The 16,325-nt window shown below is 41.8% G+C and overlaps 1 protein-coding gene across 1 annotated transcript in view; it reads left to right on the top strand.

The window, feature by feature from the left end:
• The window catches only part of LOC124545529 (diacylglycerol lipase-alpha), a 454,063-nt gene that overhangs the window by 338,775 nt on the left and 98,963 nt on the right, over window positions 1-16,325 (top strand). The window lies entirely within an intron of this gene.

Genomic DNA, 16,325 nt, shown 5'->3' with positions numbered 1-16,325 from the left:
AAAGGTTCGCTAGCAAGAGATCCAATAATTAAAATGAACAATAACAACATACACAGACAACACACAACACGATACCTTGGTGTACACATAGATGAAAGACTGACGTTCAACGAGCACATAAAAGTTACGACCGACAAAGCAACCAAAATAATCCTTAAACTCGCCAGGCTAAACGCCGCACAGTACAGACTACCATTGTCGACACTCAGGATCTATCACTGTACACTCTTGGAGTCCGTGGTCTGCTTCACGGCCAGTACATGGGTTCACAGGCTGCACTTAGTAACTTATAGGAACACGGTTAGGAGGGGGCAAAGCAGTGCGCTGGTAGGTTATCTGGGGTTTTCGGTACCACATCATTGGCAGCGCTATGTGTGATCCTTGGAATCTTTCCCATTGACATAACAATCAGACTGAGGGTAGCCATGTACTGGCTAAAGAAAGGAAGACACGACAAGGTGACAGAGATCACAGGTCACAACCTTAATCATAGACGCCAACTTATCGAGTGGAGGGTGGACACATGGCAGAGGGAATGGGACACGGACGACAAGGGCCGTAGAGTCTACCAATTTTTCCCAAACATCAGGGAACGTCTGCAGATGAATCATATAAACCCAAGTAGGGGCATGGTTCACTTTCTCTCGGGTCATGACCCATATCCCATGCACCTCCACCGCATGGGACTCACTCAAAGTGATACCTGCACATGTGGCGTAAATGGATCACCAGCACACATAGTAGTTCACTCCCCATTACGTATCGAAGACATAACACCTACACAACTACAAATACAAACGCAGGATGACATAAATACAGCTATCAGGAATAAGGACACATGGGAGGAGATTAACCGGGTGACAAACGAAGTATCCCAGCTACTGCACAAAACCTTTAACCAATCAAGGCCGTACCACAGATTGCGAGCAGAGACACAAAACACACGGAAAATGGAACCGTGGCAGACTACCAGCTCTGATCAAGAGAATGATACAGATGTTGAGGAAAACACAAATTCGGAAAACAGCAACAATACGTCACTCACTCATTGACGACTCTCAACACCAAGAATCTTGCCTAGCTAAGCACCAACCCAACACAGTCAATTACGAATAACGCTTTAAATGTGCGATGCGGGCTGGGAATGGATGGCTCGAAGTACATTCCGAGCCCTCCATCCCCTGTTGACTAGACGGGGGCAGTCAGACCCTTTTCCCGAACACCTCCAAAACTTCTCCACTACCCTCACAAGTCCACAAATTAAACTCACATTTTAAAGTCCCATTAGGTTAAGTATAGTAGATAGGTCAGATTAAGATTTCCCTGCATGATTTTCTTTCATTCATTATTTTAAAGCATTTTTCGTAAAACAAATCGTAATTGCATTTCAAATTGTATCCAAACTGTTAAAGCATGTACATAAAAATGTGATATCACCCAACAATAAAAGAAAAAGGTGAACAACGCAGAAACTGGTCCGCCTCCACGTGGCAGGGACGGGCAACATCGAGGGTGGAAGGAAGCTAACTAACTTGCGGCCACTCACGATGGCTAAGAGACCAGAAAACCTCGTTGGGTATATCACAAAAGTATTTGTTGTGATAAAAAAAAAGGACCAGCCATATACCCATAGGCGGCTGGTCACCCACCTGGTTTAACGGAAGAAAAAGTACCTATCCTACTCTGCCCGTTCTCGCTTCTCAACACGTTTTCATTACGTCGGTTTCTTGTCTGGCTGTCTGTTCGGTGTAGATTTTGTAATCGATTGTAAATTAACTTGCCGGTGAGCTAGAGACTTGATATTTTAAACATACTACGGTTGACCGTAGTCCAGCTTGGTTTTCCCTCTCCCATTTCCCACTTCGGCGAGTTGTCAGCGACGCAGTCTTCGTAGCGTGGCAGCCGCCGCAGGTGGAGCTTATAACGGATCTTTTACGTTGGGATAAATTTATTTTATTTTTTGTTAGATGTTTTCGTTAAATAGCTGAATAAATTGTAATTAGGAATGATTTAATCAAGCAGAGTAGAGAAGATAAAGTCAAAGAGATGTTCATTGGGCGGACATTGTCGTAATGTAACGTCATAGCGTTTTTCGGTTGTTAAAACAAGTCGTTTGTGTTCCGTTCTGCTGTTCGGTCGTGCGTGTATCTGAAAGGAATTGATTCGGGGACTATCATAAATTTTCACATAATAGTTACGATTCGATGTTCCACAAAAGGGGTTAACGTCAGTGTTAATTTGAATTGTGGGCGACAGGATTAGTTTTGACAGATACGTGGAAACGGACGTAACGAAAGTTGTTCGCATATCACACTTGAACGTGACTTTTTATTTAATTAAGGATTGCGGGCTCATTAAAAGCTATTATCTCATGATTAGGATGAATCCCTCTTTCTTCCTGGACAGTGATCATTCATTAACATTTACGTCATAAGAAAAAGGATTATTAATAAAAGTGATGTTAAATGACAATTACGTGTTATTCCGTTAGTGTATATCTCTGAAATGGCATGATATATAGTTTGTGTTAAATACTGAGCTGAGATAGGAAGTAAATTGAAATTAGTGAACATTTGATACTGAGACTATAGAAGTAGAAGCGCTTAAGTTTTCTATTCCCTAAAATGGCAAAATAGGTACGAACTTTAACTCAATAGTTGACATTATGTATTGCAAAGACATTAGCATTTCATACTTATTTTGACGACGCGCTGTTAAACAAAGCAACGTTGAGTCTCTGTACGAGTAATAAAATTAAATCTAAAAACATAATTAATAACGGCGAAAAACTGTATTGCGTGTCGTCATCTGGCAATAAATGCCCAACCCTGGAGACTTGGGTGGTGGAATTAGAAGTCAGGCATATAAAACAAACTTAAAAATCCATTCAAGCTACAATGGAGTTGGCACAACATGCGTGCGCAGTTATAAGCTCCCATTCGCGTCTCACGCCAGGTGCGAATTACTGTCCGTAATTCGTTTTCTGAGTGCAAAAAAGACTGCGTCAGTGGACATTCATTCCCAACTATGTAAAGAACCAAGAGAGCAGTGGGACCCGAATGTGTCTGGAGAAAGGAATCACTACAACAGGCAATAGAAAGCTATGAAACTTCCTGGCAGATTAAAACTGTGCGCCGAACCGGGACGCGAACCTCGGGACCTTTGCCTTTTGCGGGCAAGTGCTCTACCAACTGAGCTACTCAAGCACGACTCACGCCCCGTCCTCGCAGCTTTACTTCTGCCAATACCTCGTCTCCTACCTTCCAAACTTTACAGAAACTCTTCTGCGAACCTTGCAGAACTAGCACTCCTGAAAGAAAGGATACTGCGGAGACATGGCTTAGCCATAGCCTGGGGGATGTTTCCAGAATGAGATTTTCACTCTGCAGCGGAGTGTGCGCTGATCTGAAACTTCCCGGCAGATTAAAACTGTGTGCCGGACCAAGACTCGACCTCGGTACTGGCAGAAGTAAAGCTGTGAGGACGGGGCGTGAGTCTTGCTTGGGTAGCTCAGTTGGTAGAGCACTTGCCCGCGAAAGGCAAAGGTCTCGACTTCGAGTCTCGGTCCGGCACACAGTTTTAATCTGCCAGGATTTTCATATCAGCGCACACTCCACTGCAGAGTGAAAATCTCATTCTGGAAACATCCCCCAGGCTGTGGCTAAACCATGTCTCCGCTATATCCTTTCTTTCAGGAGTGTTAGTTCTACAAGATTCACAGGAGAGTTTGTGTAAAGTTTGGAAGGTAGGAGACGAGGTACTGGCAGAAGTAAAGCTGTGAGGACGGGGCGTGAGTCGTGCTTGGGTAGCTCAGTTGGTAGAGCACTTGCCCGCAAAAGGCAAAGGTCCCGAGTTCGAGTTTCGGTCCGACACACAGTTTTAATCCGCCAGGAAGTTTCATATCAGCGCACACTACGATGCAGAGTGAAAATCTCATTCTAGAATAGAAAGCTACTCTTCAATAAAGGTATTTGCTGAGAAACTTTTTATATAAGGGAAGTAGCACGGATACTGCATAACACAGAGTAAGTATCATCTAGGTGTCTCGGAAGTATCAGCAAGTGACCAAAGAAAGATCATCCTAGGATAGAACCATAACAAATGACTCAAATGAATCCGAAACAGCCCTGAATTCTTGGACACTTGGTGGACCATGGCTAACAGTGGAGGAACATGACCTACTTCTAAAAATCACCAGCGATACCTCTATATGGATCCTAGGACACCAATGGTAAGGAGGGTTTCTCAGAGAGTGACATGACCAATATCATGGACAGAAATAGGCCAAGATCCTGGGAAAGTGGGCCTCGCCAGCCTGGGGACTACAGGTTGTCTCCCGGGATACCCCTCTAATTTACGAAAATGCTGAAAGTGGATGCTCTACTGCTGATGAAAGGGTCGCCCCCAGCAGTGGCGGCGCCGCTTCCACGTGGTTCAGTGTTGTCACCCAAAGTGTGGCTGAAGGTGTTCAAGTGGAAAGTACGTTCCCCCATAATGGCGGTAGTTTTTCCAACCTGGTTCCCTCGTGGTGGTGGAGAACGGTAGTGGTACTTGGGGAGCAGTTGGAGGGAGCATCCTTGATGATGATCCACCTCTGGCAAGGACAAATCCAAACCACAGCTGCCATGCTTGATGCTGTGTGGAGTCCGCAGAGAAACGTGTATCAGCGTACAAAATGTGCGCAAATGGTGCAGAAATTCAAATATAGACGTACGGATGTCTATGACAAACAGCATTCCTGATGGCCGTCAGTTTCGAATGAAACAATTGCGAAAGTGGAAGAAGTATTGCTGAGAGATCAAAGCACGACGTTTCATGAGCTCTGCGAGATGATCTCTGATGTCAGGAATACCAGCATTGACAAAATTTTGACTCAGCATTTAGGGCATGCCAAGGTATGTGCAAGGTGGGTCCCAAGAATACTTACTGAGTGTTCATAGGAGGTGAGGGTATCATCTGGAGTGCCCCAGGGAAGTGTGGTAGGTCCGCTGCTGTTTTCTATCTACATAAATGATCTTTTGGATAGGGTGGATAGCAATGTGCGGCTCTTGGCTGATGATGCTGTGGCGTACGGGAAGATGTCGTCGTTGAGTCACTGTAGGAGGATACAAGATGACTTGGACAGGATTTGTGATTGGTGTAAAGAATGGCAGCTAACTCTAAATATAGGTAAATGGAAATTAATGCAGATGAATAGGAAAAAGAATCCTGTAATGTTTAAATACTCCATTAGTAATGTAGCGCTTGAAACAGTCACGTCGATTAAATATTTGGGCGTAAAATTGAAGAGCGATATGAAGTGGGACAAGCATGTAATGGCAGTTGTGGGGAAGGCGGATAGTCGTCTTCGGTTCATTGGTAGAATTTTGAGAAGATGTGGTTCATCTGTAAAGCAGACCGCTTATAAAACACTAATACGACCTATTCTTGAGTACTGCTCGAGCGTTTGGGATCCCTTTCAGGTCGGATTGAGGGAGGACATAGAAGCAATTCAGAGGCGGGCTTTTGCTATTTGTAGGTTTGATCATCACGCGAGTGTTACGGAAATGCTTCAGGGACTCGGATGGGAGTCTCTGGAGGAAAGGAGGCGTTCTTTTCGTGAATCGCTACCTAGGAAATTTAGAGAACCAGCATTTGAGGCTGACTACAGTACAATTTTACTGCCGCCAACTTATATTTCGCGGAAAGACCACAAAGAAGATAACAGAGTTTAGGGCTCGTACAGAGGCATATAGGCAGTCATTTTTCCCTCGTTCTGTTTGGGAATGGAAGAGGGAGAGAAGATGCTAGTTGTGGTACGAGGTACCCTCCGCCACGCACCGTATGGTGGATTGCGGAGTATGTATGTAGATGTAGATACGGAAGACTACAAACGGAAACGTGCCGAAGCGCCCCACAAACTTCCACAGGCCAACGCAACTGAGGCAAGACCGTTGTCACTGGGGACGATTCCTGCTCCACTACACAAAACCAGAGCCGGCCGGTGTGGCCGAGCGGTTCTAGGCACTGCAGTCTGGAACCGCGCGACTGCTATGCTCGCAGGTTCGAATCCTGCCTCGGGCATGGATGTGTGTGATGTCCTTAGGTTAGTTAGGTTTATGTAGTTCTAAGTTGTAGGGGACTGACGACCTCAGATGTTGAGTCCCATAGTGCTCAGAGCCATTTGAACCACTTGAACAAAACCAGAAACAAAACAACAATTCCATCATTGGAGACATCCAGGGTCGCCAAAGCCGCTGAAGTTGAAACAGTCACTGTTTACAGGCAAAGTGTGGCGAGCATTGAAGAACATTGAAGAATCTTCGCCTTGCAATCCAAAACAACAGAAGAGGCATGTCCACGAAGGAAGTGCGTTTCCAACAGGACAATGTTCGTCCACACATAATACAACCAACCTCGTCAATAAATGTGGATGGGATGCTATCACAAACCTGCCCTACAGCCCACACATACCCCAAAAGACTTCCACGTCTTCCCTGAGTTGAAGAAGCATATGGGTGGGACACACTGCACAACCAAAGAAGAGCTGAAACAAAATGTTGTAAGCTATCTTTGCGGCACAGGGGGAGAGTTCTGCGATGCAGGATTACAGAAGCTGGTATACTGCATGCAAAAATGCATTGATCTCACCATCGATAATGTGGAAAAGTAGGTAACAGCCTAATCTTTCCATAGCTGTATTATTCAATGCCAATACACGTTTTTCTTTTTTCATTATGAGAAATGATGGGGAACCTTATTTTACGGACAACCCTCATAGCGCAGAACAGGATGACAGTGCAGTATGAACTCCTTTTCCTGTCAGTCTGTTTGGTGGGGGTGAAAAAGCATCATAATGCCTGATGTCTAGGCTGCCCTGCAGGATCAGTGTGTTGTGTGGGCTGTATAGGAACGTGTTTCAGTGGTATATGCATGGACCGGCACAGGTGAGGGGATAGAGGTGGGGGGGGGGGCGGGGAGGAGAAAATGGACAGAGAGTGGGGAGGAACAGATAGACAGAGGGAGAGTGGAGGAGATGAACTGCATGATGGTGTAGGGAGAAGATGTGGGGATGGTACACGGAAGATGAATGACTGACTTTGGTGTATTGCGAGGATTTTAGGAAAATATAGCTCATCCTTTAAGGAGACCCATGTACACGCGTAGGATGCCAGCGTGAGCGTGACCTGTTCGTGAGTACTGCTCGAGTGTCTGAGATCAGCACCTGGTCAGAACAAAGGAATACATCGAAGCAATACAGAGGTGGGCTGCTAGATCTGTTAACGTTGGGTCTGCACAACACACAAATATTACAGTCCGGAACCGCGCTGCTGCTACGGTCGCTGGTTCGAATCCTACCTCGGGCATGTGATATCCTAAAGTTAGTTAGGTTTAAATAGTTCTAAGACTAAAAAAACATAAAAAAGAAAAAAATTAAAAAAGAAAATCGGGTAAAATTTGCTGCCGCAGATGCTCTACATCAGTTTTGCCGAGTGTGAACCAAACGAAACGTAGACAAGCAAAAGTGTGTTGAAACTATACTCATTCTTAAGTAGTTCTTGTAATCGTCAAGGTCAGCACCTCTAATAATCTGAATCAGACCCGTATGGCTGGAATGTTTTCCTTCGGCAATCCATTTTTTTCATCCATTTATCTGTTGAGAAATATATGAGGACGCAGCGTACAGACCACCCCATTTTTTTTCCTACTAACGTCCATGATAACTTCCTCTTGACGATATAAACGATTTTGAAAATAAAAAATACTATAATAAAATAAAAACGCTGCATTGTATAATGAACTTTCAGTAAGACACAGTTCAAACTACTGAAATCTGCGGCCCGCGGTCTCTGGGCTGTCGAGCATGCACCGCAACCCTGGGTCTGTGGACAAAATACGGAAAATCGCCGATTTATGCCTCACACGAAGGGACACAGCCACCAGACGAATCTGAGAGACTGGATCAGTGGGCTGGCCTGCACCTCAGAATGGAAAACGACGAGACAGGTGGACTCGCCGAATCTGTCAGAAATATCCGTGCAACAGACCCGTCGCAGAAATCCGCTCGTGTGTAGTTGGCTATTTGGGAGGAAGGCGGTTCAAATCCACGTGCGACCAGGCGGATGTCGGTCTGCCCTATATCATTTTAGGTAAATGCAGAGATATCAGCTATTTCCATCCATCTTTCATCCATACTAGCTTGTTCACTGTTGCTAATGACGTTCTCCTCGATGGAACCTGAAATCCTAATCTGCCTACCTTCACAGTCCTACAGTTTGTTCTGCCAATACGGATTTTGTTCGAACATCAAACAACCAAAGGGTGATTACAGTTCATCCCTGTTTTGTTCTGCCAGAAACACCCCTTCCCTAATCAATATACTGTATCAAAAAGCGACAAGAAAGGTTAAAAGTTATAATTTCTTGGGTGTGCATGCTGATGAAAGCTCACAATGCAAAATCGTCACCACATGTCTGTAAAAACACTTAGCTTCATTCATTTTTACCATAAGAACAATTATCAATTTTATAGGTACATAGCCGGCCGGAGTGGCCGTGCGGTTCTAGGCGCTACAGTCTGGAACCGGGTGACCGCTACGGTCGCAAGTTCGAATCCTGCCTCGGGCATGGGTGTGTGTTATGTCCTTAGGTTAGTTAGGGTTAGTTAGGTTTCCCCCCATGAACCATGGACCTTGCCGTTGGTGGGGAGGCTTGCGTGCCTCAGCGATACAGATGGCCGTACCGTAGGTGCAACCACAACAGAGGGGTATCTGTTGAGAGGCCAGACAAACGTGTGGTTCCTGAAGAGGGGCAGCAGCCTTTTCAGTAGTTGCAGGGGCAACAGTCTGGATAACTGACTGATCTGGCCTTGTAACATTAACCAAAACGGCCTTGCTGTGCTGGTACTGCGAACGGCTGAAAGCAAGGGGAAACTACGGCCGTAATTTTTCCCGAGGACATGCAGCTTTACTGTATGATTAAATGCTGATGGCGTCCTCTTGGGTAAAATATTCCGGATTTAAAATAGTCCCCCATTCGGATCTCCGGGCGGGGACTACTGAAGAGGACGTCGTTATCAGGAGAAAGAAAATTGGCGTTCTACGGATCGGAGCGTGGAATGTCAGATCCCTTAATCAGGCAGGTAGGTTAGAAAATTTAAAAAGGGAAATGGATAGGTTAAAGTTAGATATAGTGGGAATTAGTGAAGTTCGGTGGCAGGAGGAACAAGACTTTTGGTCAGGTGATTACAGGGTTATAAATACAAAATCAAATAGGGGTAATGCAGGAGTAGGTTTAATAATGAATAAAAAAATAGGGGTGCGGATTAGCTACTACAAACAGCATAGTGAACGCATTATTGTGTCCAAGATAGATACGAAGCCCACACCTACTACAGTAGTACAAGTTTATATGCCAACTAGCTCTGCAGATGATGAAGAAATTGATGAAATGTATGACGAGATAAAAGAAATTATTCAGGTAGTGAAGGGAGACGAAAATTTAATAGTCATGGGTGACTGGAATTCGTCAGTAGGAAAAGGGAGAGAAGGAAACATAGTAGGTGAATATGGATTGGGGGGAAGAAATGAAAGAGGAAGCCGCCTTGTAGAATTTTGCACAGAGCATAACTTAATCATAGCTAACACTTGGTTCAAGAATCATGAAAGAAGGTTGTATACCTGGAAGAATCCTGGAGATACTAAAGGGTATCAGATAGATTACATAATGGTAAGACAGAGATTTAGGAACCAGGTTTTAAATTGTAAGACATTTCCAGGGGCAGATGTGGATTCTGACCACAATCTATTGGTTATGAACTGTAGATTGAAACTGAAGAAACTGCAAAAAGGCGGGAATTTAAGGAGATGGGACCTGGATAAACTGAAAGAACCAGAGGTTGTAGAGAGTTTCAGGGAGAGCATAAGGGAACAATTGACAGGAATGGGGGAAAGAAATACAGTAGAAGAAGAATGGGTAGCTTTGATGGATGAAGTAGTGAAGGCAGCAGAGGATCAAATAGGTAAAATGACGAGGGCTAGTAGAAATCCTTGGGTAACAGAAGAAATATTGGATTTAATTGACGAAAGGAGAAAATATAAAAATGCAGTAAATGAAGCAGGCAAAAAGGAATACAAACGTCTCAAAAATGAGATCGACAGGAAGTGCAAAATGGCTAAGCAGGGATGGCTAGAGGACAAATGTAAGGATGTAGAGGCTTATCTCACTAGGGGTAAGATAGATACTGCCTACAGGAAAATTAAAGAGACCTTTGGAGAGAAGAGAACCACTTGTATGAATATCAAGAGCTCAGATGGCAAACCAGTTCTAAGCAAAGAAGGTAAGGCAGAACGGTGGAAGGAGCATATAGAGGGTTTATACAAGGGCGATGTACTTGAGGACAATATTATGGAAATGGAAGAGGATGTAGATGAAGAAGAAATGGGAGATAACATACTGCGTGAAGAGTTTGACAGAGCGCTGAAAGACCTGAGTCGAAACAAGGCCCCGGGAGTAGACAACATTCCATTAGAACTACTGATGGCATCGGGAGAGCCAGTCATGACAAAACTCTACCATCTGGTGAGCAAGATGTATGAAACAGGCGAAATACCCTCAGACTTCAAGAAGAATATAATAATTCCAATCCCAAAGAAAGCAGGTGTTGACAAATGTGAGAATTACCGAACAATCAGTTTAATAAGTCACAGCTGCAAAGTACTAACGCGAATTCTTTACAGACGAATGGAAAAACTGGTAGAAGCGGACCACGGGGAAGATCAGTTTGGATTCCGTAGAAATGTTGGAACACGTGAGGCAATACTAACCTTACGACTTATCTTAGAAAAAAGATTAAGAAAAGGCAAACCTACGTTTCTAGCATTTGTAGACTTAGAGGAAGCTTTTGACAACGTTAACTGGAATACTCTCTTTCAAATTCTGAAGGTGGCAGGGGTAAAATACAGGGAGCGAAAGACTATTTACAATTTGTACAGAAACCAGATGGCAGTTATAAGAGTCGAGGGGCATGAAAGGGAAGCAGTGGTTGGGAAAGGAGTGAGACAGGGTTGTAGCCTCTCCCCGATGTTATTCAATCTGTATATTGAGCAAGCAGTAAAGGAAACAAAAGAAAAATTCGGAGTAGGTATTAAAATTCATGGAGAAGAAGTAAAAACTTTGAGGTTCGCCGATGACATTGTAATTCTGTCAGAGACAGCAAAGGACTTGGAAGAGCAGTTGAACGGAATGGATAGTGTCTTGAAAGGAGGATATAAGATGAACATCAACAAAAGCAAAACAAGGATAATGGAATGTAGTCAAATTAAATCGGGTGATGCTGAGGGGATTAGTTTAGGAAATGAGACACTTAAAGTAGTAAAGGAGTTTTGCTATTTGGGGAGCAAAATAACTGATGATGGTCGAAGTAGAGAGGATATAAAATGTAGACTGGCAATAGCAAGGAAATCGTTTCTGAAGAAGAGAAATTTGTTAACATCGAGTATAGATTTAAGTGTCAGGAAGTCGTTTCTGAAAGTATTTGTATGGAGTGTAGCCATGTATGGAAGTGAAACATGGACGATAACCAGTTTGGACAAGAAGAGAAGCTTTGGAAATGTGGTGCTACAGAAGAATGCTGAAGATAACGTGGGTAGATCACGTAACTAATGAGGAGGTATTGAATAGGATTGGGGAGAAGAGAAGTTTGTGGCATAACTTGACTAGAAGAAGGGATCGGTTGGTAGGACATGTTTTGAGGCATCAAGGGATCACAAATTTAGCATTGGAGGGCAGCGTGGAGGGTAAAAATCGTAGAGGGAGACCAAGAGATCAATACACTAAGCAGATTCAGAAGGATGTAGGTTGCAGTAGGTACTGGGAGATGAAGAAGCTTGCACAGGATAGAGTAGCATGGAGAGCTGCATCAAACCAGTCTCAGGACTGAAGACCACAACAACAACAACAGTTAGGTTTAATTAGTTCTAAGTTCTAGGCGACTGATGACCTCAGAAGTTAAGTCGCATTGTGCTCAGAGCCATTTTTAGAGATACGTAAATTGACAAGTTAACATACTTTGCGCATTTTCTTCGATGACGTCACACAGAATAATATTTTGGGCGAACTCCTTATTTAGGTTAAACGGCTTCAGCGTGTAAATGATAGTAATCAGAATAATGTGCAGGGTTCATACGTTATATCTCTCCGACACCTGATTTTCACTAATGAAGTTTTGTTTCATCGTTCCACGTGACTTCGAGAGAAACTGAGGTACATATAGATGAGAATCTTAATTGGAAAATTCATATATTGGATCTGCTACAGCGACTAGGTTCAGAAACTTTTGCGATCAGAATAATTGCCAATTTTGAGGATATAGAAATTAGTAAGCTAACATACTTTGCATGCTTTCACTCTCTGATGTCATACGGAATAATATTTTGGGGTAACTCAACATTTAGACAAAAAGTATTCACTGCTCAAAAGAAAGTGTGAGGTTCATAGTCGCACATCTTGTGGGCATCTTTTTAAAAGATTGGGAATTCTTACAACAGCCTCACAATACATCTGCTCACTAATGAAATTTGTTCTCAACGACATGGACCAGTTTAAAAACAACAGTGACATTCATGATTATAATAGAGCAAAAAGAAAGACTTACACTATCCTTTCCTCAACCTATCTTTGGCATGAAAGGGGTAAAATATGCTGCTAAAAATTTTCGACAAATTACCAGATGAAATAAGGTGTCTGACAGACAGCAGTAATAGCTTCAAAAATAAATTGAAATCATATCTCCTTGACAACTCCTTCTATACCATAGACGAATTCCTGAGTAGAAATAGATAAATCTATAAATATAGTATATGCATTTTGTGCCATTTAAGGGATTGGAGTAAGTAATAGAAATATTAATCTTTAACTCTGTTTTGTAATATATATATATATATATATATATATATATATATATATATATATATGTTTCGTATGTGCATTTCTTGTGCACTTGACACGTTCCACATCATAACGGCTACCGTACCGTGGGACTGATCAGTGGAACACACAACCAACTAACTAACTAACATAATGTATCTGAGCGGTTGGTGTGCCAGACAGGCATGCAGAGGACCTGGGTTCAACTCCCAGTACTGCGAGCGTAGGCTGGAACGGCGTGCTCTCAGTCGCGTGAAGTCAGTGGAGGAAGCAGGGAAGTGAGAATGAGAGACTCACACGTCTGGGAAGCTAACAGTGGCCGGGAGAGCGGTGTGCTGACTGACCCCCTCTGTACCACGTCAGCAATGCTATATGGTACAGACAGAACGACGCGGCGATCGATCACATCTGTAACGTCGAAGTGATAGTGTTTTGTACAGGGATATTCACAAAAAGACACTATAAGAAAAAATAACGTTCAGTATCCTCTAGAGAAGCCATTTTCAGCAAACAAGGAGGCATAAAACAGTTTTGTAATCTACCCATGTAAAAAAAAATGTTTGTAAATGGTAACATTGTATGAGGATGCAGGATAATGTTATTTATCTTCTTACTGTAGGTAAATTCTTTAATAGCAAATAAATAGTTACTTGTATGATAACCACATAAATAGGCAAGGTGTATCATAAAAAAACAGCAAAGACTGACATACATGAAAGCTGGAGTAAACGATAAGAGAAGCAAAAACACCTCAGAAGCCACATGTCCACAAACAGGCAGTTTGTGAGGTAATTATCTGTTTGTGGCTGTGTTCTGCCACTGATTTCAGTGTGAAATATTGCCATAGTTATGAAGTAAAAAACTTTTTAATTCAAAGTTGCTTTGATGCCATTTCCATGGTCTATGAAATAAAAAAACTTTTTAATTCAGAGTTCTTTTATGCCATTACCATAGTTTAGGAAATAAAAACCTTTTCAATGCATTGTTTATTTGATGCCATTGGAATAGTTCATAAAATAAAACAAAATTAATTTAAATTTTTTATGCCTGAACCGCATGTTCTTTTTTTTCTGAACAATTAAATCATGACTAGTACAACCATCTTCAGATCTGTAAAAAAAAATAGAGTAAAAGTAACCTAACAGAACGTTGTACAGTGATGTAGCATATTAAACAATGTATAACATCTGAACAAAATATATAAGGTGAATTAACTTTAATAGTTAAAGTGAACATGTAACAAATTCACTTAACAGAATCGTGTAAATAATATGTTACAGCTTTTAAGACAATGTACCATGCAAACAGTAAAAAAAGCTGTGGATATGCAGCAAAATCTATCATCCTCAGCTCTAATCATACAGTTACATACATTTGTATTGTTGCCCAACAACACTGTGACATTATGTTGTTATAAACGCCATTCTGAGTGAGCCAGGTTCTAAACCTGCCAAAAGAATTCGAGACAAAAAGCTTTAAAAAGCTTACGCCCAAATCAAATTAAATTTTAAATTATAAAAGTAACAAGGAGTTGAAGTTCAAAATAACGAGACTGGGAAGCTGTGTTATATAGTTGACTGGCAATATGTCATATGTAGGGGAGAATTCCTGTGTAACTATCCTTAATTTAAGTAAAAATCCCAGAAAGAGCGTTCCTAAGAGAACTAAATTTTGAAAACTGTAAAAACAACAGGGGAATGAAGAGAAAATTATAAGACAGTTTATTAGTTTGGCTTAGGTAGAATATTTCTGTATCTTTAATTGAATTATTGACAGTTACATAGGTTCTATCTCATCAACTGCACCATATTGTGAGTCAACTATGTAACATAGTTTCCCAACCTTGTAATTTTGAACTTCATCCCTTTGTTTTTTCTATACTTTAAAACTTTATTGCATTTAGGTATAAGCTTTTAAAAAGTTTATTTTGTCTCAAAGTCTTTCAGCAGGTTTAGAACCATGCTCACTCACAATTATGTTTGTAACCACCTAATGTCACATTCTTCTGGGCCAACAATAGACTTGCATCTTATTGCATGATTGCAGTTAATGGTGGTAGTTTCTACTGCATATTCACAGCTTTTATATGGTTTGCATGGTATGTCATCTTAAAAGCTGTAACATAATACTTATTGACTTCTTACATGTTCATTTTGACTATTAGAGTTAGCCCCCCTTATATATTTTTTCAGCTTTTATGCATTTTTTATATCCTACTTAATTGTACTAGGTATTCTGAGACTAAGTTTCCTCTATTTGTTTATATATCTGAAGATGGTTGTAGAAATAACCAAAACTTGGTATAAAATTTGTTAATTAATTTTTTTTATTTCATAAATTACATTAAGGCCGCCTGCTCTACCCTGACAATGTCAGGTTTCACTATTGTCATAGTTGGTAGAAATGCAATCAATCAGAAAAAATATCAGTTACCCCCACTTGTTGCTTTTTAGCGCTGTTGTTGGTGCAGAACTGGAACAAGGTAGTCACGTGACTGTCCACCACTGTTGTAAGTAATGACAGTATAGTGGTGGTTATGTGCCAGTCCGTCAGGTAGCTTGGAGTTTCGTGGTTAGCATTGCTGACTCTCGATCACAGAAGCCAGGATTTGATTGTCGTTCGGGTCAGGAATTTTCTTTACTTGGCACTTTGTCTGTCTGTTGTCTTTATTACCACTGACATGCCCATGTCTGAAATGCTGTCAGATAGAAAGACTTGCACCAGGTGGCTGAACTCCCCAGAAGGGTATCTCTGGCAAAAAATGTTACAAACGTCCGTGGTGTCAGTTGATTTTAGTAATGTGAGATACCATTCCTTATTTCAACCCGTTAGAATGTTAGATAGTACTCCACAAGACAGAGCCACTCTTCAACAACACCCCTGTGAAACTATGCATAACAGAGATCTGACTTTGACTTATTAATATTTTGGCCCTAATGGTCAAGCTGAAGTGAAACTAATGTAATAGTTTCTCCACTACTTGAACTATTTCGCACATAAATTACTTTAAAAAGGGTTGTATCCTTTGATGTTTACCGAAACTCAAAATGTTGAGTGTGATTACACAGAAATAACGTGAACATTTCTGCAGTACCGTTGACATAGTCGGAAATTGGTGAAGTTGTACACTAGGATTCACTCTTGGAATGTGGATAACGCAGTGTGGCTATAATTTGATTGTAAATGTCAAACTACATGCTAGTGTGTCAGATGTATTTCTAGCTATTAAGGAAGGAAGAAAGGAAGGAAGGAAGATTGGGTTTAACGTCCCATTGACATAGAGGTCATTAGAGATTGAGCACAAGCTCAGACCATGTCAAAAATGAGGAAGGAAATTCGGAGTGCCCTTTCAAAGGAACCATCCTGGCATTTGCTTGGAGTGGTTTAGGGAAATCACGGAAAACTTAAACCTGGGTTTGA

The sequence above is a fragment of the Schistocerca americana genome, chromosome 8 (genome assembly GCF_021461395.2).
Source record: "Schistocerca americana isolate TAMUIC-IGC-003095 chromosome 8, iqSchAmer2.1, whole genome shotgun sequence".
Taxonomy (NCBI): Eukaryota; Metazoa; Arthropoda; class Insecta; order Orthoptera; family Acrididae; genus Schistocerca; species Schistocerca americana.
This window is presented reverse-complemented; position numbering and strand designations above follow the sequence as displayed.